General features: G+C 42.4%; 1 long non-coding RNA gene across 1 annotated transcript; it reads right to left on the minus strand.

Moving 5' to 3' along the window:
* Positions 1–9,201: 9,201 nt before the first annotated feature.
* Positions 9,202–25,948, minus strand: LOC142829566 (uncharacterized). Its single transcript, XR_012904085.2, has 3 exons — positions 24,100–25,948; positions 21,758–21,888; positions 9,202–10,634 (listed from the first exon to the last, which is right to left on the minus strand). It is a non-coding gene; the product is annotated as an uncharacterized LOC142829566 (long non-coding RNA).
* Positions 25,949–26,691: the final 743 nt, after the last annotated feature.

A 26,691-nucleotide genomic window follows, 5' to 3' on the forward strand; every position in this document is an offset into this window, starting at 1 on the left:
AATGCTCCCGCTCAGGAAAGAGCCCTCTTGCGCAAGTGTTCTTGCGCAAGAGGCCTGTGTAGACAGGCAACATGAATTTCTTATGCAAGAAAGCCTGATGGCTAAAATGGCTAAAATGGCCATTGGAGCTTTCTTGCGCAAGAGAGCGTCTATACTGGCACGGGTGCTTTTGCGCAAAAGCACATCTCTTGCACAACGGCACATGCCAGTGTAGATGCTCTCTTGCGCAAATACTTTAACGCAAAAATTCTTGCGTTAAAAGTATTTGCGCAAAATCTTGCCAGTGTAGACGTAACCCCCAGAGTAAACAAAAGTCCACTATATGATTAACTCCTCTGTTGGACAGGGAAAGGGAGATTAAAAAAGACATTTTCATTAAATTCTGAAAAGATTATATACGTATAATTTCAAAGTTACCATCACTACCACCATATTCTTTGGACCAAAGAGAGAAAACATAAGAAAACAGGAATATAAAAACACAGGAATATGAAAGAAAAAGTTCTAAAAAAAGGGTCTCTCGTTGTCAATCCTTTCCCTCTACAAAAACTGATTTAGGTGTTGTGACACTATGTCACAGTATTGAACACTGTGCAAAGTTTGCTTTGATGTTCCTTTTTAAAAATTTAATTCCACAACAGTGCTGGATAGTTACAAAAGATGATTAGGTAATTGTGCTATAATGGCATCTAGAGGTTTCAATCAGGGATCATGACCCCAAATATTTTTGGATTTTTTTTCTACATTTTCGAATGTATTGATTTTGATTACAACACAGAATTCAGAAAGTACAAGGTGGAGTGCTGGGAGTTTCAATGGATCATTCTATGCTATACCAACCATTTGGCTGCTGTTTGATGCCATATCACTGATGTAAGTCAATAGAAATAAGGCAAAAAAGGGTTCAGGACAGCTCTGAAATGTCATACCCACAATCCTATGAATGCTATAAAATCTTTACAACAAAAGTGAAGTTTAGTTTTTCATACAGCGAAAGTGTCTTAGACAGACAACTGCCTAATGACTCTGTGACTGAAACAAAACAAAACCGAACAAGTTCTATACCCAAACCCTATGCTAAAGTGCCCTCTGGTGGTCAAATCATTGCTTTGAATGGTCACTCCCCACCTGCTTCACAAATTACAATTCCACAGGTATTTCTGATTATTACTTCTTTAATCAGTGGGAGAAGTAGTTTTTCTGAATGTGGGATAGTTTCAGTATTATAAGGGGAGCAAAAAAGACACAGACCCTGTTGGCCTGAAAGGGCAGAGCTGCTGGAAACTTGATGTAAGCAAGCAGCCTACTTTGACAAAGATTGTAACTTGCTAAAGTTAAGTTTTTGTCATTACAAAGCATATTTTATTTTATTTTTAACCATACCTGTCATATCTATTCATTATTAATAAACTCATTCTTGTTTTATTTTAAAACTGTCTTAGTTCTTTGCATTAGCAGTGGAAGGTGAATCCTCAGCTAATGTAACAAGCTAGTGAATACACTTTTTTGGAGGCAGCAAGTTTTACTTCTGTGAGTGTCCAGTGAGATGGAATGGACACGGAAGGAAGTATTTCTGGGGAATGCAGGAACTGGGGGTTACTGTTTGTTACCTTTGAGGCAAGATTTGGACAGGCAGAATCCTGCAAGGCAGATAAGCTGACACACATAGTTGTAGCTGCAACAAAGCTCACTCCTGCTGAAGCAGAGCTGTAACACAGGAGCTCACAGTTCTGTTTGTCACAGTATTATTTGACTACTGCCTTGGTGTAGAGTCTTACTGGAGAAATCTGTTTTTGAAACAGTCATCAGATGACATTATAGTCTACAGAAGAGAATCATTTGTAAGGCAAAAATCTACCTCTGCTTTGTAGTGTAGCTAAGAGGAAGATTTTACATATAGAAATATTTTCCAACTGCCAACATCTTTTTAATTTTTTTTGTAATGCAGATATGCTTACAATTTGCAGCATAAGATTGTACTTAAATTAGAGATGGTCACAAGTTATAAAATTCATACCTGGATTCCAACGCACCAAAGAAGAGAGTATCTAAACATATGGGTTAGGTTTAGCCTGTCATAGAAGAAGAAAGTTTAGACTTTCCTGTACCAAATTTTGGAAGTGCTCAGAATTGAGGTGCTGGTTGAAATTCATCTTTTAAGTTTTATTATAATTATGAATCACTGTTATGCCATTGTATTCTGCTGCCTGTCAGATGGTATGCAAAACAAACATTCACCTAGAACAGCACATATCCTGCAAAAATTTCCCATACCTATTAATTCACAAATTTGTAATGAGTTTCACTTCTGGCTTATATCTGAGCTATCCTTGGTTTGGGACTTGACAAAACCAAAGTTTTGCACAATATAACTTTACTGTAGTCTTGCTAGTCATGGACCAGATCTTGGCTTATTGAAATGAATGGGAGTTTTGCCATTCGCTTCAGTGGTACAGGATGACACACTATATCGGGGTCAGCAACCTTTTAGAAGTGGCATGCCAAGGTTTAACTTATTGACTTCTATTTATGGGGCTGCGTGCCATTGATACTTTTTAAAGTCAATAATAGTCCTACTCATATTTTAGTAGCTTCATTAATAAATACATTAAGATGCAGATCTTACAGTTTTAGTAACACAGGATTTAAAAAAATAATTAAGATCAGAGTTTTAGGTATCTGCAACACTCCAAAAAATTTCTGTTAAAAGAGCCTTTTCTTTCTTACCATAAGCCATTAACACCTACGTAAATTTTGTTTGAAATGTAATCATGGAAATGTCCTTCTAACTCCTCCCCCACATGCAGCTTGCTTGCCTCCCCTGCTCCGACCCAGCCAGAGGACTGAAATCTGGATTGCAACAAAAGAATCAGACACCCCAGATAAATGGTCCCTTGCTTCCAACTCACTACACAGATGCCAGCACCCAACCACCCCTTTCCCCTGTGCATCTGTTCTCCCCAGCCCAGGTGCGGGCTGAGATAAAATCTTGCTTTTCAAAGTTGTAGGCACCAGCAGTCTGTTCTGTTTTAACTCTCAGCTAAAGCACAAATTATCCACACCTCCCCCACCTCACAAACTACCTCCCTGCTTCCACCTCACCACAATGCCAACACCGACCCACCCTCTCTTTCCCCCACCTACCCCATGCAGTCAGTCCCATATCTCCCCCTTCAGGAGGCTTGACAGTGTTGCGTTTCTGCCTTTCTCTCCTGAATACAAAGGATTATTCAAACTCCCCTCCCATTTGACTCCCCCTCTCAATTAATCACTCATCCATTCCCCTTCCCCGTTCCTAGCCACTTACTCTCTCCTTATCTTGCTTTTTATATCCTGCTCTGGGAGCTGCTCCATTTCAAGCCTGGAGTAGCTGTGTTTAGCACAGTGGTTCTTAAACTTTTTGGCCCATGGACCACCTGGCTCAATGCAAACCTTTCTGTAGGCCACCAGTTGTTAATGGAAACTCACTGTTAATTACATAGTTACACCCAAGCTATTTTGCTAGTGCTGCAGCTAGGGAACACGGTTTACTTTAAATTATTAAACAGATTAAGTGTTTTAACGCTCTCATGTTAGTTTATCAAATTCATGTTAAATAAAGAAAATATTAAAGTATATCCAACGCAAAAGGTTTCCATGTTTTCTTTATTTATGGCGGGGGGGGGGGGAAGACCTTTTTTGGGTCATGGGCCACTAACCCACAGAAGAATCAGTTGGGGACCACACAAGTGAGAAGCAAAAAAAAAACCTCCTCCAAAAAACCACAACCCTCACTGCTGTGTGGCCCCCAACTGAGACACCTCATTCTTCTGGCACTCCAGCCCCATGGGATAAGGGGGAAGACTGAGGTTCAGGGCTTCCCATAGGCCAGATTTACTTTTCTGGAGTTCCAGGGTTAGTGGATTTTGGGTATCCCCTTAGGCTCTGGGGTGGGGACTAAAATGAGGGGTTCAGTATGCAGGACAGGGCTGCCAGCAAGTGGGATAGGGATGGGGGTGCAGGATCTGGGCGGGAAATGGAATGCAGGAGGGGGGTGAAAAGGGCGGAGTCTGTAAGGGAGTTTGGTGGCAGGAGAATGTGTGAGGTGGGAGTACAAGAGGGAGTTTGAGAGCAGGAAAGGATTGGAGGAGTAACACAGACAAGGTGGGAGGGTGAGAATGCAGCCAAATAGCTGCACATCAAAACCCTTGTGACTGGTTGATTATTGTGCTCCCATCTGTAGAAGGAGAATGAACACTGGTGACTTTCTGGGTTATGATGGAGATTTGTGGTTCCTATGGCAACTATATGGCTCTGAAACTAAGTAAAAGAGGAACATTGATTCACTTTTATGTGTAGATGTTGAAGCAGCTATTTAGCTTAAAAATCTTAAGCAAACAAATATTCAGTATCATGGAGGGGAGAGGTGTTCCTTGGCCCGGTTTGTTTTCTAGCACTCCCAAAATGAGGTGTTGTCAGTAACTGATTGGTCAGAACAGGGTCTGGAGGAGACTGATCCATGGAAAAGCAAGGATCCCCCGACAGACACAGCCCAGAGCTCTAGGGGAAATGATGAATGAAGGTCTGACTGCCAGAAGAAATATTCACTGGCATTAAAAGCAGCTATTCTGCTGGAGAGCTGGAGGGGAGCAAATGTCCCAGGTCTAATGCCAAGGGGTGCTACAGATTATTGAACAATGCAGCCCATTCCCAGCTTTCTGGAAGCACCTGAAAATGGGCTGCAATTCTCATTCACATAGAAAGATAAGGTGCAAAGAGGATTGTGCTGTGATGGGGGAAGGGTGGCAAAAAAGTGGGGAGTAAAGGGAAGTGCCGCTTCTGCAAAGGGAACTTGTATCCCTCCCTCACATCTTCCCTCTGCTCCAGCTTTGCTCCCTTCGGCCCCATGATCTCCCCCAGCCTGATACCCCTGCATCATCCCATTTTCCCACAGTGCAACCCCTGCTCCCTCTGATCCTTGCCCTGCATTCTCTTTCACTCCCCTCCTGCCCCCACATCCCTGTTCCCTTCAGTGCACAGACAGGTAGGGCTGCCTCTGAGAGCAGCGCTGGGGTGAGGAGGGGGCAAGGCCGGGGGGACAGAGTCACTTTGTGCCTGGATTAGCCCTTTGCCCAGGACTCGCCCCTCACCTGCAAGCTGTAGTTCCAGGGTTGGGGTGGGCAGAGCCCGGGTCTGTCCAGAGCTGATTCCAGCCTGGCCAGGCACAGTGGGGTGCTGGGGAAGTGGCTCTCTGGTCCTGCACACACCTCGCGGGGAGCAGCGCGGCGCAGTCCAGGCCCCGGCGCCCCACGTGTGACTGGACGCTCTGCCCCGATCTGTGGAGCAGCTCCAGCCCCACCCCCATCCTGGAGCAGGCGGCAGATCCTGTAGTGCAGGAGTGGGGCTGTTAACCCCTTAGGTCCCGGGAGCTGCACACCCAGGTGGAGCTCAGCACAGGGTCGTGCCAGACTGCCCTGGCCCCTATGTCATACCACACGTATGCCTTTTCTGCCCCTTCCCCCCAGCAGAAAGCCAGAGCTGGTGCTCCAGCCTGTATCTGTGTGGCAATCCTGAGGCTGGTGCCACAGCATGGGCTCCCCGGAGCGGCAGGACTGAGCTCCCACCCCTTATGCCATTGAAAATCGGCTCACATGCCCCTTATGGCACGTGTGCTGTAGGTTACTGACCCCTGCACTACATGCTTAGTTTCCAAAATAAGGTCCAGGTACATCTCCTTTTACAGGCTGACACAAAAGTGAAGCCACGTGAAATACTATCTGACTGGATTCCCCACTCTCCATTTTTCCTTTCTGTAAACTCTGTCCCCTCTTTCTCCTCCCCCTAGGCTACATTATGACATACAGAAAAGACAGATGATGTGTTATAACTGCAATGGGGAAATTCTTTCCCAATAATTGCCCTTTTGAAGCTTGCTTTTCTCTTCGTCTTTTAAAGAAATTAATTAACATAGTGTCATCACATGGATTACAAAATGAGAGAGGCTGGAATTCTCTTTATCAGGTGATGTTATTTTTACTCTAGCTCCTCTAATGAAGTGGGTTTTGCCTATGAAAGCTCACGATCCTATATATTTTTTGTTGGTCTCTTAAGATGCCACAGTACTAGCAATTATATTGTTGTAATATAGCTGTCTTCCTATTTGTGCCTGTGTTTATATATGACATATATACATGACAAGGCTTGAGATACTTTCTGTACAACAGTAACATTAATCCCTTGCATCCCTGGAAATGAAACTGTCAATTGTTGTTGTAGGAGGCTATGCAAAGCTGAACCTCATAAAGTTAAAAGTTCATAAATTTCCAAAACAGAGACCAGCCACAGAAACAGATGGTGCTTCTGGAGGGTCTGAAATGTTTCCACTAATTCAACATAAACCTTCTGTCTGGAATTCTGCAAGTGGGTAGACTTGCGTGCATGTGTGAGTGTACAATGCATAAGTAGTCAATATTAATCACATTTCATTTTTGAAGCTCCTTTAGGCAGAGACAATATAGGCCCAGTCCTGGAAATATTTACACACATTCTGATCTCTAAGGATGCTAGTCACTTTCCTGAAATCAATGAGATTATTTGTGTCTAAATTTCAGCATGCATGTAAGTATTTGCAGGATCAAAGTCATAGACACAACTGAACAAAGTCATCTTTAATTTCTACTCTATGTTATATTCTTAACATAGTAGCATGTAGAAGAGCATAATTTATTGGACAAAAGTCAACATGGTTTCTGTAAAGGGAAATCCTGTCTTACTAATCTATTAGAGTTCTTTGAAGGGGTTAACAAACATGCAGACAAGGGGGATCCAGTAGATATAGTATACTTGGATTTTCAGAAAGCCTTTGACAAGGTCCCTCACCAAAGGCTCTTGTGTAAATTACATGGCCATGGGATAAGAGGGAAGGTCCTTTCTTGGATTGAGAACTGGTTAAAAGACAGGAAACAAAGGGTAGGAATAAATGGTAAATTTTCAGATTGGAGAGGGGTAACTAGCGGTGTACCCCAAGGATCAGTCCTGGGACCAATCCTTTTCAACTTATTCATAAATGATCTGGAGAAAGGGGTAAGCAGTGAGATGGTAAAGTTTGCAGATGATACAAAACTGTTTAGGATAGTCAAGACAGAAGCAGACTGTGAGGGACTCCAAGAAGATCTCACCAAACTGAGTGATTGGGCAACAAAATGGCAAATGAAATTTAATGTGGATAAATGTAAAGTAATGCACATCAGGAAAAATAACCCCAACTATACGTACAGTATGATGGGAGCTAATTTGGCTATGAAAAATCAGGCAAGGGATGTTGGAGTTATCGTGGACAGTTCTCTGAAAACTTCCACGCAGTGTGCAGCGGCGGTCAAAAAGGCAAATAGGATGCTGGGAATTATTAAGAAAGGGATAGAAAATAAGACCCAGAATATCTTACTGCCCCTGTATAAAACTATGGTACGCCCACATCTTGAATACTGTGTACAGATGTGGTCTCCTCACCTCAAAAAAGATATTTTGGCCTTGGAAAGGGTTCAGAAAAGGGCAACTAAAATGATTAGGGGTTTGGAACGGGTCCCATATGAGGAGAGGTTAAAGCGACTGGGACTTTTCAGTTTAGAAAAGAGGAGACTGAGGGGGGATATGATAGAGGTCTATAAAATCATGAGTGGCGTGGAGAGGGCTGATAAAGAAAAGTTATTTATTAGTTCCCTAAATAGAAGAACTAGAGGACACCAAATGAAATTAATGGGTAGTAGGTTTAAAACTAATAAAAGAAAGTTCTTCTTCACACAGCGTGTAGTCAACCTGTGGAACTCCTTGCCAGAGGAGGCTGTGAAGGCTAGGACTATAATAGAGTTTAAAGAGAAGCTAGATAATTTCATGGAGGTTAGGTCCATAACAGGCTATTAGCCAGGGGATAAAATGGTGTCCTTGGCTTCTGTTTGTCAGAGGCTGGAGAGGGATGGCAGGAGACAAATCACTTGATCATTGTCTTCGGTCCACCCTCTCTGGGGCACCTGGTGCTGGCCACTGTCGGTAGACAGGATACTGGGCTAGATGGACCTTTGGTCTGACCCAGTACGGCCGTTCTTATGTTCTTATGACATCTGCCCATATTTGTTCAATATAATTTTTATAAAAATATTTTCCATGACGTAAAAAAACCATTAAAAGTCCCAGTAGCCTTGAGGCTTGATATTGGACTAGCACCAGTTTTGTTCCAGTACAATTTCATTACTTTTAGTGGAATTAACACCAGTGTAAGTGATAATGGCATCAAGAGCTCAGTGTTTAGATCAGTGGTCTCCAACCTTTTAAGCATGAGATCACTTTTTGAATTTAAACGCAATCCAGGATCTACCTCAGACCCAAATACCCTGGGCCCACCTCCTTCGTGCCCCTTCTCTGAGGCCCTGCCCCTGGTCACTCCGTTTTCCCTCACTCCCTCATTCTTCCTCCCTTTCACCAGGCAGGAGTAGAGGGTTGGGACACAGGCTCTGGTCTCGGGCTAAGGGATTTGGAGTATAAAAGGGGCTCTGAGCAGAGCCTGGGGCAGGGAATTGGGGTGCAGGAGGGGATTCAGGGTATAGACTCTGTAAGGGAGTTTGGGCCCAAAAGTCTCAGGGCTAAGGCAAGGGCTTGGGGTGCAGGAGGGTGTTCATGACTGAGGTTTTCAGATTCTGGCTCCAGTTGGACTCTACTTACTTCAGGTGGCTCCTGGGTGGAGGTGCAGTGGGGCTAAGGCAGGCTCACCCTGACCTGGCCCTGCACCACTCTCAAAAGCAGCCAAACTCCCTCCATCCCAAGCCCTGTTGTGCTCCCCCCTCCCCGTTCTGTGGAGATAGAATACAGGATGGGAGAGGGGCACCCTGACATCAGTGTCCTCTCCTCTCCCTTCCCTGCCCTACCCAGCAAGCAGGAGGCTCACGGCAGATGGGTGGGGGTGGGGTGGGGGTGGGGTGGGAAGCTCTAAGGCAAAGGGCAGGAGATGCATAGCAGTGGTGGGAGGGGTAGCAGAAGTGCTGCACTTGACAGCCTCCAGGCCAAACCAGTCAGGATCATCTGCCAGAGGCTCCAAGATCTACCAGTAGATCCCCATCTACTGGTTAGTGACCACTGGTTTAGATTATACCAAATGGCTTAGCTGAATGATCTACAGCTGTGGTCTCCAGCCTTTTTAAGCACAAGATCACGTTTTGAATTTGTGCAATCCAAGATCTACCTCAAACCCAAATACCTTTGCCCTGCCTTGTTTGTGCCCCTTATCTGAGGCCCCGGCCCTGTACACTCCGTCTTCTCTCCCTTTCGTCAGGCTGAAGCAGAGGGTTGGGGCACAGGCTTTGGTCTTGGATTAAGGGATTTGCAGTGTGAGAGGGGTTCTGAGATAAGCTTGGGGTAGGCAGGTGCAGGAGGAGTTCTAGGTGCTGGCTCTGGGAGGGTGTTTGTATGCAGGGGTGCATGGGGCTAGGGCAGAGGCTTCAGGTGCAGGAGGGGGCTCATGACTGGGGTAGGAGTTATGGATGTGGGCTCCAGCAGGGCACTGCTTACCTCTGGTGGTTCCTGGGTGGTGGTGCAGTGGGGCTAAGGCAGTCTCACCTCTGCCCTGGTCCTGCACCACTCCGAAAAGCAGCCAGCAAACTCCATCCCAAGTCCTGTTGTGCCCCTTCTCTGCTCTGTGGAGAGAGGATGCAGAGCAGGAGGAGGGCACCTTGACATCAGCACCCTTCCTCTTCCTACCCAAACACTCCCTGGGGATGTGGGGGGACAGCTCCAAGGCAAAGGGCAGGAGAAGCGCAGCAGTGGGGAAAGGAGCAGCTGAAGTGCTGGCGCTTGATAGTCTCTTGGCCAAACCAGTTATGGTCCTGATTTACTGGTTGATGACCACTGATCTACAGCAATGGCAACTGGAAGTGTAAACTGAGTTAAGACCTCCAAGTTGAAGCCAAAAGAACAGCAGATAGAGGGATCAAACATGCTTTGTTCTGTCTGCATACTGCTCCCAGGAAATATTTTTTCTGACAAGGAAAAAATGCATATGATGGTAAGCTTAAAAGTTAGGATGTGCTCAGCGTGGGTGAGTACTTGCCGAAAGACCTTTCTATGAAAAATAAAACCCTACCACGTTCATATAATTCTTTAACATTATTATAAATAAGTGCAGGATGTCATCTTTCCAAATAATTTATTAGTTCTTGCGCTACATCCATCTTTCATTTTTATGTTACTGAAATTTCTCCATTCCAAGAGGAGCTCAGCTTATCTGAAACAGAAAAATTACATGCCATCTGGCTATTTATGGGCTAGATGTATGTAGTTATAAAAAAATAAAAAGCAGAGATGTATTAATTACAATTATAAGTCAGCAAAAGATAGGAACTGACTGCAAGCCCTTGGGTGTGTCTCTAGACTACAGGGTTTTGTCGACAAAGCTTCTGTCGAAAAAGGTGTGCAGTCCAGACGTAACCCTTATCTTTTTGTCCATGGTTTGGCATTCAGAGTAACAGGCAAATTACACTGTACTTTGGGCATCCTGGAGATGTTGGGTGGTATTTTCAAAAACTCCTGATTAAACTCTGCTTCTGTGAAGTCTAGAGTATAACTCCCATTGGTTTCACTGGAGGCAGGATTAGGCCAATGCTGAAAATCTAGAGTTTACAAAAAAAAAAAAAAAAACCTTTTTAGGTATTTATAGGGCCCTTGTAGCTGTAACCTCTATACTTCTCACATATACTAATGAATTTGTCTTCAACAACCCAGTGAACTAAGAAAGAATTTCCATAAGCATTTCAAAGATGGGGAACTGATATAAAGAGAATAAAATCTGGATTTTCCTATCTCTTTCAGCAGTTTTACACAAGTACTGTTTCTTGGTTTTCAGCATATTCCCCTTTTGTCCTGATGTAACTAAAGTGAGAGTCAAATCCTCATAAAGTCACACAAAAAAGCATACTGTAAGCCAGCCATGGAAACAAGAGCCCCTGCCTTTTCCGGAAACCACAAGATATGAAGGCATCCTCTTTGAGAAAAAAATCCAGCACATCCTACTAATACGTAACGTAATTTACAGGATTTTATAAAATACATAAAATACAATAGCTCCCAAAAGTGTATATTTTGCTTGTATACAATATACTTTAAATCTTATTTTTCTCAGTGAATGAAAAGTGACTTTTGCAAATTGGAAGCCATTTTAACACATTTTGAAAATTAAGAGGAAGTGGAAAAACAGTAAACCTTTTGGGAGGAAATTTGCCAATCTTTGTAGCTGAGCTATGATTGAAGTGAGCTGAGGATTCTATAAAGATCTGGATACAGCCCTATACATAAGCCCGAAAAATACTACACAAGTTAATTTTTCATGCTGCCTTTTCCCCTGCCATTAAATCTGTAAGCATAAGAAACACCTGCAAAGTTCAGGACTGCATCAGTATAAGCTGAGGGTTCCAAAGAAAACATAAACTCCAAAATGGATTCATACTAGTCTGCAATATACCTGGAAAATAAAAAAGAAACCATTCTCTTGAAGCATGAGGTATTGAAGCTAAATTTCCTGTTGCCTCCCTCCCTAACAACAAAAGTTTTCCCAATGAAAAGTGCCAGTCTGAACAGCACTTTATCAGCAGGAGAGCTCTTTTGTCAACACAGCAACTGTAGCTCGTTGGGGTGGATTTTTTTTTTAGGTTGACAGGAGATCTCGCTCCTGGTGACAAAGAACAGTTATACCGTGCATCTATTAGAAGCTCAGCTGTAGTGGCACAGCTGTGTTACTAGAGGGGTTTAGCACAGATATAGCCTAAGGCCAGGTCTACACAAGGGCTATGTCTACACTGCAGGTTTCTTGCACAAGAGCATGTCCACATTGCCATGTGCTTTTGCCCAAGAGAGCGTCCACACTGCCATGGATGCTCTTGTGTAAAAAAGCTCTGATGGCCACTCACAGAATGGCCATCAGAGCACTTGTGCTTTTTCCAATAGGGGTTTCTTGTGCAAAAACTCTGTAGTGCAAAACTCTTGTGCAAAAACTCCCTAGGGGATAACTTTGAATTAAGATATACAACTTCCGCCACATTAATTATGTAGCTGGAATCAAAGTATCTTGAATTGCATTTTGGCTCCATCCACATAGTGGGAAGTTGAGGGGAGCACACTCTCCCTTCAACTTTCCTTGCTCCTCGGAGGAGCTGGATTATCGGCACTGAGAGGAGCGCACCCTCAATTCAAATTAGCATGTCTTCACTAGGCCCACTAATTCAAACCCCGGAATATTGGTTGTGGCAGCTTTGATCTTCTCTGTAGTGTAGACATGGCCAAAGATACTTATTTCTAGAAGTTAGCAGGTCATCAACGATCAGAGGCGCTACCTCTTTAATGGGGTCATTGTCATTCATATTATTGTTTATCACTAGCCTGTTTCAGAAGTCAGTCATGGGGAAACAACATCCAAATCCGGAAAATAAACACCCTTTTAAATGACTTCTCAAACTACAAGAGTAGTTGTGAAAAAAGGGAGGGGAGAAGGCAATACAAGGGAAACCAATCAAAATATTGCTTAAAAAGGGGAAAATGTCACTTTTTAATGTCAAAAGAAATCTTGCTGTAGCAGGGAGCAGCAGACATTTCATTCCTTAAATGATGAGTGGGTATTGCACCAAGGGCAAAGTTCATCAAGGAAATACTTTCTGGGATATTCTTACAAAGCATGTGGGAGTGAACCTCCCAGCTCAGGTCTGCAAACTTATACTAATGGGACTCACGCCAGTGTGCTTAAAATAGCCTTGTAAATATTATTTTGAGGTTGCAGATCAGCTTGAAGCCTTTTCCCAAACACTTGAGAGCCTGAGCTCCTATCTCAAAAGCAGTGTCTACACCAGGAACTCTCAACCTTTCCAGATGACTGTACCCCTTTCAGGAATCTGATTTGTCGTGCATATCCCTAAATTTCACCCCACTTACAAATTGCTGTCTTACAAAAATGAGACATAAAAATACAGAAGTGTCACAGCACACTTATGAAAAAATGCTTCATTTCTTATTTTTTACCATATAAATTATAAAATAAATCAGATGGAATCAGATATTGTAATTGTATTTCAGTGTAGAGCAGCATAAACAAACCATTGTATGAAATTTTAGTTTATACTGACTTCACTAGAGCTTTTTATGTAGCCTGTTCTAAAACCAGGTAAATATTTAGATGAGTTGATATATTCCCTGGAAGACCTATTTTGGTGTCAAGTCTGAACAAATTCATAATAACTAAAGTTTGTTTGATAATTTGAAAAGAGAAAATTCAAATACATTATTTGCCACAAGTCGTTTTTCCGGCTCCCTCCACAATTGTATAAACCCAGGAAGTTAAATACCAATCTGTTTTACAGATTCAGCAATCACAGGAACTACCACTGGCTTCAGTGGATTTTTACTTGCAATCTGAAAGTTAAATATGTGGTTTAGTTGCTCAGCTGGTTTGAGACAATAATAAGCAGCTCTGGATACAAAGAGCATGCCCTTAAAGCTGAACATCTAATTTAGAGCCTGACTAAAACCCACTGAAATAATTGGAAATATTCTCATTGACATCAGAGGGCTTTGGAGGGAGATTCACAGAACACAATCCCATTGTTTTAGATTTGTGAATTTGGCAGCTATTTATCTAAAACCCAATGGCCACTGAAAATAATACAAATGAAACACCGAAAGTTAGATTGATAATTTAACTAATTAATTTAAGTAATTGAAAAGGAATTACATCAGGGATTATTTGACACACTGATGTTATGGTTTTAATTTTTAGCCCATACTCAAGGATCTAGGTCTCACGCTCCTGCAGTAAAATAATTGCAACTGAAGCAGTTGGTGCATGAGATGTAGCCTATTTTTACTGATTTAGCATTAAGGTTACAAACCTAGTGTCAGAAATCAATGGCACTTCCAGTACTCTGGGGAAAAGCTTTTCCTAAACTGAATGTATATTGTATTTATACCCGAAATTTGATCCACTAATCTTTTCAAAATAAACTGCTGCGCTATAAGTGTCATGTATTTTTCTGTCTGTTCAATTTAAGGGAATGCTACCTTTTTTTTTTAATAGCATCTCCCACAGGGTTTTATTCCTTTCCTGAGCTGGGGGCAAAAAATGTGTCAATCTGTCAGGAACATGGAACACTTAAAATATTTTATTGCAGAGTTCTCAGTAAACAATATGTGTGTGAATATGCACATTATATACCTATAGAGACTCATACTGGGCCAGTTCTGCAGCTGGTGTTAACTGTGTTACATAGATCTATAGTGATTTATACCAGCCCCTTTCCAGACTGATCTAGCCCCCCGTTCATCATCAGTTGTAAGATGTGTTCACAAGGAACATCAAAGCATGGAAAATTTATCTGATTCTAGGTTTTATTAAGTTTGCCGATGCAAAACAATTTTTAAAATCACCCTTTTTTTCTTCACCCCCTTGTGTAGCAAGGGAGTTGCATAGACATTTACAATGGATTTTAACCCAAATCATTACTAGTGTCTTTTAATTTATATTAATGATCTTTGTTATAAATAAGCACCTAACTATTTTTGACTTGTGTTGGAGATCTAGATAAGTGTCTTTGATCCAACTGGCAGAAGGCACAAGGGTTACAGAGATCCCCTGGGTCTGGTATTTACATTCTAGTTCACCAAAGACTGTCATGAAGATTCATCACACTGGTCATCATAATATTTGCAACATGTACATGTGGATAATATGGAAGGAGTTATGTACATATTCTGGAAATTTATGTTTTTAAAACCTTTAATTTAAAGTTGGATCACCCAGTATTAATATACCTTAAGACAGGTTCCACCAGATAGGTGGTAGGAGACATTTGTGTCTCTGCTTGGCCATTGTACATTATAGCTACGTCTAGATTGCACCCCTTATTTTAAGAGGGATAAGGGATCTTTCGGAAAAGGCTTTATTTTCCGAAAGATCCGCGTCTAGACTGGTGTTTTTTTCCGGCAAAGCTCCGTGCCGAAAAAAAGAGGCAGCCATTTTTATGCTAATGAAGCGGGGGAGATTTAAATCCCTGCTTCATTAGCAATTGCGATATGTCTAATTTGCATCCCTTTTACGAAAAAGGGATGCAATCTAGACGTAGCCTATGTGTTTTACAATGGGAGTCTATTTGCATAGACTAGTCAAACGCTGATGAAAAGATTGCTGGGCCTTCAAGTGAGAAAATCATCAGGAGGAGTTGAACAGCAGAAAAGGGGACCCTGTTTACAGATAAAGAACAAAGGAATAGCCTAATATACCTTGGAGTGTAGAATGATAACCCACCATCCTTCTGGAGAGGCAAGCTGCCAAAGGGCTTCATCTCATGAGAGGAGAGGCTCAGTCATCCTGGTTGAAAATGCTGTAAAAAGGACTTTGGGCAAGTGGTTTTTATTAGACAAGAGGGCTTCTTGTTAGTTAAGTATAAATTTTAGAACGTGTGCTATGATTTTATTTTATACTAGAAGATCTACCTGGTGGTGCTCAGCTCCTTATCCCAATTAATGTGTGTTTCTTGGAAAATAAAATGAAAATGTACATGCTTTATTTAAATCATTGTTTTGGGGTGGGATTAGGATGCGGGGTTCAGTGTGCAGGCTGCCCCTTGGAGAGAGGACTACTCTAGTTCTCTCTCATCACAGCAGCTTGGGGCAAATCAGAAGTGCCTCTCTATGGAGCTGCAGCTCCAGTGGGCATAGCTGGGGGATGGACAGGTCCTCCAATGGGTTGGGGGACAAAGGAGGCAATTGCCCTGAGGCCCGGCAATTCTTTTACTGTTAAAAATTAGAGATAAATCTGGAATGTGTTCAGAAACGTTTTAGTAAGACTGAGAACATTACATAAAACTCTACATTTGTTTATAGTTGGACTCATGATGTAATAGAAATATAGTGTGAAACCTTAGAAATGAGGGCTGGAAAGGACTTCAAGAAGTCATTTAGTCCAGTCCCTTTGCTGAGGCAGCACCAAGGAAACCTAGCCCATCCTTGACAAGGGTTTGTCCAACTTGTTCTGAAAAACCTCCAGCGATGGGGATTCCACAACATTCCTTGGAACCTATTCCAATTCTTAATTACCCTCACATTTAGAAAACTTTTCCTTGTATCTAACCTAAGTCTCTCTTGCTGCAGGTTAAGCCCAATATTCTTGCCTAACATTCACTGGTCATGGAGAACAAATGATTACTGTCCTCTTTAGAACAGCTTTTAATATATTTGAAGACATTTCAGTTCTCCTTCTATCTTCAGATTTCAAGACAAAATAAGCCCTTTATCTCCTCATAGATCAGGTTTTATAAACCTTTTATAATTTCTTTTGATCTCCTCCAGACCTTCTCTCTAACACATCCACATCTTTCCTAAGACTTAGAATTGGATGCAGTACTCCAGGTGAGGCCTCACCAGTGCCAAGTAGAGCAGGACAATTACCTCCCCTGTCGTACACTCCTGTTAATATACCCCAGAAAGGTATTAGTCTTTCTTACAACTGCATCACATTGCGCTGAAAGGAACTGCTATTTCTTGCTCAATCCCTTTCCCTCCCAGACCTTTAGAAAGATCTTTCCACAAGAGGCTCATTTAGGAAATTACATTGCTGGGACTGTTTAATATATTAAACTGCATGTACTTCTGATTGACTTTCATAGCCTGCACTTTGCAGTGAAATTGATAGAAGTGGAAGGGGAACCAAAGTAGTAAGAAAGTTAGAATCCTGCAGCAATATACTGCACAATAAATCTTGTGATTCTAGTACAGTTTAAAATACAAACAATTGTGAGAAAAAACACGCACGAAATGTAATTGACAGCTGGAACTCTAATTCCACAATGGCATGTTATTTTGGTTATATGTAGGAAATAATTACCTGAAATTCATATAAATAGCCACCAGATGTCAATATTACTCCACAAAAATGACAATGTTGGACCATTTGAGTGGCAGTTTAAGCTCCTTAACAGTACTTCAGGTCTCCTTGATATGTTGGTTCATTACATATCACTGCAAATCTTGTAAAGTTAGCTATTACACCTGCTGTTTCACATACATACCAATTTTATAAGCTATGTGTCAACATTCACATCACATCAGGAAATACAACTGAGCCCCATATTAACTAGAATGTTTTTAGCTAGTTACATATTTAATTCTGTATGACTAACACAGTTGAACTGCAAAAGAAAATTCTAGCCATTAAAATGCATACAACTCTTTATGCTCAGACACAGACTGGCTAACCTTGTGAGGAGGGCTTTAAACTAGGTTTGTCGGGGGCAGGTGAGCAAAGCCCACAGGTAAGTGCTGAATGTGTGGGACTGGGAGATGGGTTGGAAATGGGGGGGACTACGGCCTATAATGGCAAGGAGAAAGGAGGGTCAGGGCACAACAGGGAGGCAAGATCAAATCAGTATCTTAGATGCCTATATACAAATGCGAGAAGTATGGGTAATAAGCAGGAAGAACTGGAATTGCTAACCAATAAATACAACTATGATATCATTGGTATTACAGAAACCTGGTGGGATGGGACGCATGATTAGAATATTGGTATGGAAGGGTACGGCTTGCTCAGGAAGGACAGACAGGGAAAAAAGGGAGGAGGGGTTGCCTTGTATATTAAAAATGTACACACTTGGACTGAAGTGGAGATGAACGTAGGAGATAGCTGTGTAGAGAGTCTCTGGGTTAAGCTAAAAGGGGTAAAAAACGAGGGTGATATCATGCTAGGAGTCTACTACAGGCCACCTAGCCAGGTGGAAGAGGTGGATGAGGCCTTTTTTAAACAATTAACAAAACTATCCAAAGCCCAAGATTTGGTGGTGATGGGGGACTTCAACTATCCAGACATATGTTGGGAAACTAACACAGCGAGGCACAGGCTATCCAATAAGTTTCTGGACTGCATTGGAGACAACTTTCTGTTTCAGAAGGTTGAAAAAGCTACCAGAGGAGAAGCTGTTCTGGATTTGGTTTTAACAAATAGGGAGGAACTAGTTGAGAACTTGAAAGTGGAAGACAGTATAGGGGACAGTGATCACGAAATAATAGAGTTCATGATCTTAAGGAAAGGTAGAAGGGAGACCAGCACAATTGAGGTTATGGATTTCAGGAAGGCAGATTTTGATAAGCTCAGAGAACTTGTAGGTAAGGTCCCATGGGAAGCAAGACTGAAGGGAAAAACAACTGAGGAGAGTTGGAAGTATTTCAAAGGGACGTTGTTAAGGGCCCAAAAGCAAACAATTCCGCTGTGTAGGAAAGATAGAAAATATGGCAAAAGACCAGCTTGGCTTAACAAGGAGATCTTGCATGATCTCAAAATAAAAAAGGAGTCATATAAAAAATGGAAACTAGGACAACTAACAAAGGATGAATATAGGCAAGCAACACGGGAATGCAGGGGCAAGATTAGAAAGGCAAAGGCACAAAATGAGATCAAACTAGCTACAGGCATAAAGAGAAACAAGAAGACCTTTTATAAATACATTAAAAGCAAGAGGAAGACCAAGGACAGGGTAGGCCCACTGCTTAGCGAGGAGGGAGAAGCAGTAACAGAGAACTTGGAAATGGCGGAGATGCTCAATGACTTCTTTGTTTCGGTCTTCACCGAGAAGTCTGGAGGTGTGCCTAACGTAGTGAATACAAGCAGAGAGAGGGTAAGTTTAGAAGATAGGATACACAAAGAACAAGTTAAAAATCACTTAGGAAAGTTAGATGTCAGCAAGTCACCAGGTCCTGATGAAATGCATCCCAGGATACTCAAGGAGCTGATAGAGGAGGTATCTGAGCCTTTAGCTATGATCTTTGAAAAATCATGGCAGACAGGGGAGATTCCAGAAGACTGGAAAAGGGCAAATATTGTGCCCATCTATAAAAAGGGGAATAAGAACAACCCAGGAAATTATAGACCGGTCAGTTTAACGTCTGTCCAAGGGAAGATAATGGAGCAGGTAATTAAGGAAATCGTATGCAAACACTTGGAAAGTAATAAAGTGATAGGGAATAGCCAGCATGGGTTTGTGAAGAACAAGTCATGCCAAACTAATCTGATAGCTTTCTTTGATAAGATAACGAGCCTTGTGGATAAGGGAGAAGCGGTGGATGTCATATACCTAGACTTTAGTAAGGCATTTGATATGGTCTCGCATGATATTCTTATTGATAAACTAGGCAAATATAACTTAGATAGGGCCACGATAAGGTGGGTGCATAATTGGCTGGATAACCGTAGTCAGAGAGTTGTTGTTAACGGTTCTAAATCCTGCTGGAAAGGGATAACAAGTGGAGTTCCTCAAGGGTCTCTTTTGGGACCCGTACTATTCAATACCTTCATCAATGATGTAGATATTGGGATAGAGAGTACTCTTATTAAGTTTGCAGATGATACCAAACTGGGTGGGGTTGCGACTTCTTTGGAGGATAGGGACATAATTCAAAATAACCTTAGCAAGTTAGAGAAATGGTCAGAGGTAAACAGGATGAGGTTTAATAAAGAGAAATGCAAAGTGCTCCACTTAGGAAGGAACAATCAGTTCCATACATACAAGATGGGAAGCGACTGTCTAGGAAGGAGCACGGCGGAAAGGGATCTAGGGGTCATAGTGGACCACAAGTTGAATATGAGTCAACAGTGTGATGCTGTTGCAAAAAAAGCAAATATGATTCTAGGTTGTATCAACAGGTGTGTTGTAAGCAAAACTCGTGAAGTCATTCTGCCGCTCTATTCTGCACTAGTTAGGCCTCAGCTGGAGTACTGTGTCCAGTTCTGGGCGCCACATTTCAAGAAAGATGTGGAGAAATTGGAAAGGGTACAGAGAAGAGCGACAAGAATGATTAAAGGTCTAGAGAACATGACCTATGAAGCCAGGCTTCATGAACTGGGCTTGTTTAGTTTGGAAAAAAGAAGATTAAGGGGGGACATGATAGCGGTTTTCAAATATCTAAAAGGGTGTCACAAGGAGGAAGGCGAAAATTTGTTCCTCTTGGTTTCTGAGGACAGGACAAGGAGTAATGGGCTTAAAGTGCAGCAGGGGAGGTTTAGATTGGACATTAGGAAAAAATTCCTAACTGTCAGGGTGGTCAAATATTGGAATAAATTGCCAAGGGAGGTGGTGGAATCTCCCTCTCTGGAGATATTTAAGAACAGGTTAGATAGACATCTGTCAGGGATGGTGTAGACGGAGCTTGATCCTGCCTTGAGGGCGGGGGGCTGGACTCGATGACCTCTCGAGGTCCCTTCCAGTCCTATTATTCTATGATTCTATGAAATCCTATATTTTCATTTATTTGCTAGGTCTTAGTTGCAGACCTTCAAGAAGACAAGTTGACTAAGATTATTTAAATGTGAATATTTTAAAAGTCAAGTTTAATGAAGAATAATTAAAACTCAGCAGCAGAATGGGATGTGCTGAATTTGAGGCATTTGTACCTGGATTTCCCCTTCCCCAATTATGTCATTTGTTTTCACACGAGTCAACATACATACATGTTTTCATATTTGTTACATGCCTGAGCTAAAAACAAAAAAAGGATGTTATTCCTACTTGATCTTTTTGTTAGTGCGAAAAATAAGATTTCGGAAGCCAAGCCCGAGTACTTTTGAGCTAAAAAAGGGGGCTGCAATAGCTGGAAGTACCACCCATTAAGGACAAGCAGATCTCAAATTGGAGAGAATAAAACGCTAAACTGAGAATGATGCAGCAGGATTTCTCAAGTGACATTTTCAAACTGAAATGATTTGCTTATAAATGGAACTGGCATTGGATAGGAATCTTTCATTCGTGTGACCTTTCATTAAAAACTCAGCTGGTAAACTTTTCTATACTCATCGTGACTTGCAATGGAGCCTAAACAAGTTTGGTTGCCTTTCACAGCCAGATTTAATTTAATCCAGGTTTTGGCACTCAGAAATGGTTTAAGATATAGCTATCCTTTTTGCCACATACACCTGTTCCCACTCATTCTGACAGTTCTGGATTTAATGTGAAAAGGGCAGCAGGGCATGATTGTAAGATCATGCTCTACATTCCTGAGAGTCTGAGCCAAACAGAAGAGATGATTCCATGACACCTATTTCATATTGCGCATGGAACACTGTGATACTCTCGGGCCTGAGTTCTAGATGTTGACAATTAAATATAGTTTCTCAGAGAAATTGCGGTGGTTAGTTCATATTTTTTAACCAAAAAAACAGAGGTGAGGTGTAGTGCATTTATTTCTCTGGCCCTGCTCATAATATTGGGAACCAGAAATGGAACCTCAATACTATGAATGGAGTAAACTGGTTTAGAAAAAACAACAACAGAGTTCTTGCCAGATCTCAGCCTACTTTCAAAAATGAACATGAATAGAATTGTATGTATGAACCCAAACTAATTTATTTCCCCTCTTTTTTTTGTTCACAATGGCACTTCTGCAGTCCAACTTGGGAACAGACATGGAAACACCAAAATGCCATAAAAATGAGAGCTCAGCTGCAAAGAAAAAAGTCAAACTCTTAATTTTTATGTTCCCTGGTTTTCCAACCACAACATGGAGATGGGATTTTCTACAGACTACTTTTTGGTCCTGCTTATTTAGAGTGTCAGGTCAATTCCTTGGGACGGGGACTCTCTCTTATGAGTCTGTTCATACTAGCACAGTGGGACCCCTCTCCCAAATTTCATTAGAGTCTTTTAACTGCTGGTGTGATACACTTAATAGTTAATAGCAAACAGGAAGAGAGTCAGGGAAGCATATTTACATATAGCACAATCCTGCCAGGTGCTCAGCTACCAGGATAGGAGTGGAGGGTGCTGAGAGAGTGGGTCTTTCTTTTGACTTGCTTCAAACATGAGAATTCTGTGGTGCAAGTTCTGAACAAAACTAAAAAGCCTAGAGTGGAGATAAAAAGGAAATCTGGTTAATAAAAGGATTTACTTCAGTAACTAAAAAAATCCCTACCTGTCTACTGCAAGTGAAATGGACATTTCAGATATTGTAAGGCAGAAAACAAATCAGCCATAGTACTAATGATTACAACATGAGCTAGTAATTCATAAGAAAAGCAATATAATTACTGTGAATATCACATTGGATTTCAAAATGAGGAAAGAGAATTCTAGTGCTTTCTAGGTTAAGGATAAACATAATTGATTTATGATTAATATCAAGTTCTGGTTTATCTTGCGAATATATTACATTTCACACAGAAATGAAGATAAAGGCCTTTTTCTCATTCCTCTCTGAAACCCAATATTCACATACTGGAGGCAAGAGCAGGGATATTGGCTGGAACTATTGCTAGATGGATACTAGACATCATTCATGCCAGAGTCAAGTCCATCTGTTGCATGGCACCTGGAAGATGAATGGGAAGATAAAAGACTGAAGAACAACATGGAAGTTTTTGAAAATTGTATTGATTAAGTAGCAATTATGAGAGAGCAGGTCCACATTTTCCTGTCAACTCAATGTGAATTACATAAAGTCAATCCATTTAGATGGTGCTTGGTCCTGCCATGAGGGCAGGGGACTGGACTCGATGACCTCTCGAGGTCCCTTCCAGTTCTATGATTCTGTGATTTCCTGGGAATTACTGACAGTTGGAAGTTAGCGACTCAAAGCTGTGCCTTTGAATACCCCAGAATCATAGAACACAGGTCATCAAATCTAGTCCCTTGCCTGCATGGCAGGACTAAACACTGTGGCTACGTCTACACTGGCCCCTTTTCCGGAAGGGGCATGTAAATTTCATGAGTCGTAGTAGGGAAATGCGCGGGGGATTTAAATATCCCCCGCGGCATTTAAATAAAAGTGTCCGCCGCTTTTTTCCGGCTTTTAAAAAAGCCGGAAAAGAGCGTCTACACTGGCCCCGATCTTCAAAGTAGGAATAAGATCCTCTGGAAAAGGGCACTTTTTCTGGAGGATCGGGGCCAGTGTAGACGCTCTTTTCCGGCTTTTTTAAAAGCCGGAAAAAAGCGGCGGACATTTTTATTTAAATGCCGCGGGGGATATTTAAATCCCCCGCGCATTTCCCTACTACGACTCATGAAATTTACATGCCCCTTCCGGAAAAGGGGCCAGTGTAGACGAGCCCTGTAAGAAGAATGTAGGCCTTCCTATCCCAGATGGGACTTAAATCCACAACCCCTGACTTAGGAGGCCAATGACTTGCCCATTAGGTCACAGTTGCTCATTAATACTGTGGAAGAAAACAAGCCTTCACTCTGCGTTGTGTTTAAGCAACAAGTAGCCAGAGGCAGTTTTATTATGAGCTTCAGCAAGGGAAAAACTGGTTCAGACGGGGGGAAATCCCCCTCCCTTCTGAGGCAGATCTTCGAATACAAGCAATTATGAAGCAGTTTATATACTATCTATTAGATATAATAACAATAACAATTAGTCTCCTTCCCATTACAAACACCAATGGCTAACAGTTATTTAGTTCCACCCAGATGCTCCTTATCTCAAGGTCTCTGCCAGAGTCAGAATTCTATCCTTATCCTAGGTGTTGGTTGGCCAGTTACTGTGGTCTGCTGGGTCTAGAGTGTCAGACCTTATCATCAGCTCATGAAATAAGGGGAGTCGTCACTCCCTCACATATCCGCTGGGTCTCGAGGTTCGACTGACCCCCCTTGCGTTCAGAACTCCCTTGTGGGAGAGCGCTTGTGCGGCTGGAATCAGCTTTCTTCTCAGAGACCTGGGCAACAGCATTCACACTCCACTCATTACATTCTCACACAGCATGCTTTTCATACAGAAATTTTCCCACTTTGAGATGCATCTCTCTTTATTGACCTCGTCCATATTTGGGGCGGCAAACAACACTTTTCCCCCCAGAAGCGCAGCAGTTCCCAGCACTGCATAAACCTAGGTGCCTTATGTCCGGACGCAATACAATTTTCTTCCCGTACCCGGGGCGGCACCACCAAAACCACAGCAGTTCTCAGCACTGCATAAGCTTAGGCCTATTTGGGGGTAACGATTTGCGTCTGACCTTGTTGCAGATTCAAGAAGTTCGGATGGCGTGAGCCCACTAGAAGCAGACGACCCCACAGGCAGTCCTCCTCCACACCCCAGTAGAGATTTCAAAAGGTCTCTTACCTCTCATTTGGCGCTATGGGGATGAAGGGGGACGGTCCGCAGCTGTCGCTGTCTTCAATCGGGCGTTGCCATCTGAGTCACGACACCAAATTGTGGAAGAAAACAAGCCTTCACTCTGCATTGTGTTTAAGCAACAAGTAGCCAGAGGCAGTTTTATTACGAGCTGCAGCAAGGGAAAAACTGGTTCGGACAGGGGGGAGGAGGAGCCCCCCCTTCCAAGGCAGATCTTCCAATACAAGCAATTATGAAGCAGTTTATATACTGTCTATTAGATATAATAACAATAACAATTAGTCTCCTTCCCATTACAAACACCAATGGCTAACAGTTATTTAGTTCCACCCAGATGCTCCTTATCTCAAGGTCTCTGCCAGAGTCAGCATTCTATCCTTATCTCCGTATGGAGGCAAGAGGCAAAGGCAGCGTCTAATTAGAGATCTCACGTTGTCAGGCCACAAACTTAGCCTGACTCTTGCTCTCTCGTTAACAAGACCAAGATTACTGCACACAAATTCCCTTATTCCCTTTTCCTGCCTCCACAATACAAAGAAATACCAAGCACTAGGCTAGCACATGCTAGTACAGTGAGACCCCCCCAGTCTTATTTGGGGCTTTTGGCTGCTAGTGAGATATAAATAGGTATCTGAGCCTTTAGCTATCATCTTTGAAAAATCATGGAAGTCGGGAGAGATTCCAGAGACTGGAAAAGGACAAATGTAGTGCCCGTCTATAAAGAAGGGAAATAAGAACAACCCAGGAAACTACAGACCAGTCAGTTTACTTCTGTGCCAGGGAAAATAGTGGAGCAAGTAATTAAGGAATTCATTTGCAAACATCTGGCAAATAATAAAGTGATAGGTAACAGCCAGCATGGATTTGTAAAGAACAAATCATGTCAAACCAATCTGAGAGCTTTCTTTGATAGGATATCAAGCCTTGTGGATAAGGGAGAAGCAGTGGATGTGGTATACTTAGACTTTAGTAAGGCATTTGATATGGTCTTGCGTGACCTTGTTATCAATAAACTAGGGAAATACAACCTAGATGGGGCTACTATAAAGTGGGTGCATAACATTTAAGAAGGAACAATCAGTTTCACACATACAGAATGGGAAGTGACTGTCTAGGAAGGAGTACTACAGAAAGAGATTTAGGGGTCATAGTGTATCACAAGCTAAATATGAGTCAACAGTGTGATGCTGTTGCAAAAAAAGCAAACATGATTCTGGGTGCATTAACAGGAGTGTTGTGAGCAAGGCCCGAGATGTCATTCTTCCACTCTACTCTGTGCCGATTAGGTCTCAATTTGAGTATTGTGTCCAGTTCTGGGCACCACATTTCAAGAAAGATGTGGAGAAATTGGAGAAGGTTCAGAGAAGAGCTACCAAAATGATGAAAGGTCTAGAAAACATCTATGAGGGAAGACTGAAAGAATTGGACTTGTTTAGTTTAGAAAAAAGAAGACTGAGAGGGGACATGATAGTGGTTTTCAATTATCTAACAGGGTGCTATAAGGTGTAGGGAGAAAAATTTGTTCTCCTTGGTCTCTGGTGACAGGACAAGAAACAATGGGCTTAAATTGCAGCAAGGGAGGTTTAGGTTGGACATTAGGAAAAACTTCCTAATAGTCAGGGTGGATAAACTCTGGAATAAGTTGCCTAGGGAGGTTGTGGAATCTCCATCACTAGAGATATTTAAGAGCAGGTTGGATAGACATCTATCAGGGATGATCTAGACCAGTGGTTCCCAAACTTTTCAGCATCTCACTCCCTTTTTGATTTTTGAGAAGCCCTCAAGTCCCCCCCCCCGAAAAAAAATAGCAGCAAAACTTGTTGAGGGAAAAAAAAGGAACTGATCAGGGACAAAAAACAAAAATAGCAGCAAAATTTGGGGAGGGGGAATAGATGCGGGGAGAGGCTGGGTCACCTCGCACCCTCCCCCCGGAAATTTCTTCATGCCCCCCTGGGGGGCATGCCCCCCAGTTTGGGAATCCATGATCTCGACAGTGCTTGGTTCTGTACTGAGGGCAGGGGTCTGGATTTGATGACCTCTTGAGGTCCATTGCAGTTCTAGTGGTCTATGATTCTAAGTAGTACTAGCAAATGGGAAAAGAACTAGGACAGCATATTTACATAGAGCACTATCCTGCAAGGTGTCGGTTACCAGTCTAATCTCCAGGAGTGGAGGGTGCTTAGAGCCTGTCACGGTTACCACCTAAGGAAACAAATAAGTGTGAGACACCGTTTCACATGGTGAGCACTGGACATCTTTAAGGAATTAGGATCTGATCCGGCAAGATGTCAAGCTCCTTCAGAGCCCACTGATTTGATTTAGAGTTTGGATATTTCATTTGCAGAGGGCTTTTACAACCTCTCAAGATCTGTCCTTCATGGTATTACAGGCAGTCCCCGAGTTACGCAGATCCGACTTATGTCGGATCCGCAGTTACGAACGGGGCTTTTCTCACCCCGGAGGACGGGAGTGACGGGACGCCCAGATGCACTGTGGTCCCACCGCCCGCGTCCTCTGGGACGAGAAAAGCTGCTCTGCGTCTCCCTGGTCTGCTGGGGGGGGGGGGGGAGAGCTGTGGCA

The sequence above is a fragment of the Pelodiscus sinensis genome, chromosome 4 (genome assembly GCF_052426305.1).
Source record: "Pelodiscus sinensis isolate ZL-2025 chromosome 4, ASM5242630v1, whole genome shotgun sequence".
Lineage (NCBI taxonomy): Eukaryota > Metazoa > Chordata > Testudines > Trionychidae > Pelodiscus > Pelodiscus sinensis.